The sequence below is a fragment of the Sturnus vulgaris genome, unplaced genomic scaffold (assembly GCF_052056855.1).
Source record: "Sturnus vulgaris isolate bStuVul1 unplaced genomic scaffold, bStuVul1.hap1 Scaffold_168, whole genome shotgun sequence".
Taxonomy (NCBI): domain Eukaryota; kingdom Metazoa; phylum Chordata; class Aves; order Passeriformes; family Sturnidae; genus Sturnus; species Sturnus vulgaris.
The window spans coordinates 122,501-125,000 of NW_028276080.1; positions in this window are offsets into that span (position 1 = coordinate 122,501).

Genomic DNA, 2,500 nt, shown 5'->3' on the forward strand with positions numbered 1-2,500 from the left:
CCCTCGCCGCCGCGACCGGCGCCGTCGAACGCCGGTCGTCGGTGCTCGCTCTCCACGTGCGTGAGCGGCCCGAGTTCTTCCGGGCCCGGTTCCCCTTTGGCGCGCGAGAGCCGCCCGCGTGCGCGGGAGGGAGGGGTGCTCGGCACGGCCCCTCCCGGAGGCGCACCCGCCCCCCTTCCGTCGTCTCTTCGCCCGCCGGGCGACGGCCGGCCGTCCGGCCGTCGCGCGCAACGGCGGCCGATGGCGCAAGGCGATGGCCAACGTGTGTAAAAAGGGTGCGCGCGGGAAGGCCTTCGGGGCTCGGAGGAGGCGGCTCCTCCGGCCCTTCCCCAGAGCGCGGGGGGGGACGCGGGGCTTTGCCGCCCGGCAAAATCCCGCTCTCCTTGGCCGAGCGGCCTCCTCGCGCGGCAGAGGAGCTCCCGAGGGCCGGGCTCCGGCAGTTCCGGGTCGCGCCTCCAGGGGGAGCGCGCACGTGCGCGAGCCGCCGCCGGGTGGCGCGGCGGCGACGGTCCGCACCGTCGTCGCCGTGGCCTCTCTCGGCCGGGGGTGTGCGAGGTTTCTCGGTGGCTGGGCCGTGTTCCCCGCGCCGGCGGGGCGGCCCGAGCCGCGGTGGTCCTCTCGGGCGCAGCGCCGGGCTACTGAGGGAAACCCCGGGCCCCGAGAAGGATTGCCGCGGTGATGGCAGCGGACGTCGGGCGCGCCCCCGCCGGTGGACGCTCCCCCGAGGGTGGCAGCGGGGGAGGCACCCCGGCGGGGCCATGCAGGTCGTTTCCCTCACCCCAGGGCCAGGTACCTAGCGCTTCGCGCCTCGGCGGTCTCCTGCCGGTTTCCCTCGGCGTCGTCAAACGCCTGTTGGGGGCCGAAAGGGCCGCCGAGCCGGGCGGAGGTTTAAAGACTCGGGCGGCCCGGCACGGCCCCGCCGCGGCGGCGGCGGCGGTGGCGGCGGCGGCAGCGGGTGTCGGGCGGTGGCGGCGCGGGGCGCCATCGAGGGGTGGGGAGCTACTCCCGCCGATCCCCTGCGGTGGCGTGTCCGTCGCGACCGGCCGCGCTCGCCGTCGTCGGCGTCCCGCCGCGCTTGCCCGCGCGCGGGGGCCACCCGTGCCGGGCCGGGGAAGGGGCGCCCTGCCCCCCCCCTCTCTGCGGCCCGGTCTCGGCGGAGAGGCCGCGGCGCGCGATCGGCCGCGGGGGGCCGACCCCGCTGGCCTCTGCGATGCGGGGCGACGCCGGCAGAGGGCGCGCGCTCTCTGCCTTACCTACCTCAGCTGCGGGGTTGCGGCCGCCGGGGCCCGCCGCGCTCTCTCGCTCTTTCTCCTTAGCCGCCGCCGCGGGCTCGCGGGCGGCGCCGCGTCAGGCGCGACCGCGCGCCTCTCGCCTCGACGGCCTTGTCGCCTCGAACCGCACCGCGGCGGCGCCGGCCGCCGGCCACCCCTGACTCGGAGCGCTGTCCCCGCCCGTTGGGGCGCAGCGCTCGGCCGGCTCCTCCATCGCCGGAGGTCCGGCGGGCGCGGGCGACCCCGTGCCGAGCGGCGGCGTCGCCGCTCGGCGAGTGTCCCCGCCCCCCCCGGGGGGGGGGACGGTCGGCCGCGAGGCGCCCGCCTTCACCGGCGGCCGTCCCGGCCCGGGCCCCGCCCGTCCGCTTCCCCGTCGCCCTTCCCGGCCGCGTGTGGGCCAAAAAAAAGGGGAGGCGTGCGGGGCGGCCGCGGGGGCGCTTCCCCGTCCGGTCCCCGAGTGGAAACGAGGGGAGCGGGCGGTGCCCCCCGGCTCAGCCGCCGTACGCCTGCCCGCTGGGCGCGTGCTCGCGGAAGGGCAGCTCGGCGGTGCGAAGCGGCGGCGGTCCCGGGAGTGCGGCCGCGGGTGGCGGAGGGGTTTTGCCGAGCGGCAGACCTCGGGCGCTCCGCGATGCCGGCTCGGGTCTCGGCGGCGTCCCGCCTCCGGCGCCGGTGGCGGAGCGCGGCCCGCCGGGCGTTCGCCTTCCGGCGGGCAAGCGGTCCCGCGCCAGGGGTTGCGCCGGCGGAACGGTCCCGCCGCCGCGTGGCGTTTCGGGCGACGTTCAGGGGCCGCTGGCGGGAGAGCCGGCCCCCGCGTTTTGGCGCGGCGGCGTTCCGCGAGTCGGCGGAGCGGTGAAAAGGAGAAGCCAGGGAGTGAGCCGGGAGCGGCGGGGGCCGGCGGTCGCGCCCCCCGGCCCGCGAACGCGTAGTCGTCCCGTGATCGAGAGGCCGGGCGGGCCACCGTGCCCCCCGCGGTCCGGCGCGTTGCCGCACAAGCCCCTCCGCGCGGAGGTCGGGCCGAGCCCGGGCGCCTGGGCCGCCTCCGAAGGACGGCACGCGAGGCGGCGTCTCCCCTCGCGGGGGGAGGCGGTCGGGGGCGCGGGCCCCTCCGCCTTTCTTTGGCCGACCTTCGGAGCGTTGCGCGGGGTTTCTCTTTTTTGCCCCGCGCTTTCTCCTCCTCCTCCTCCGTTTGTGTGTGCTCGTACGGTCGAAGCGGGGCGCGCGGGGGCGCG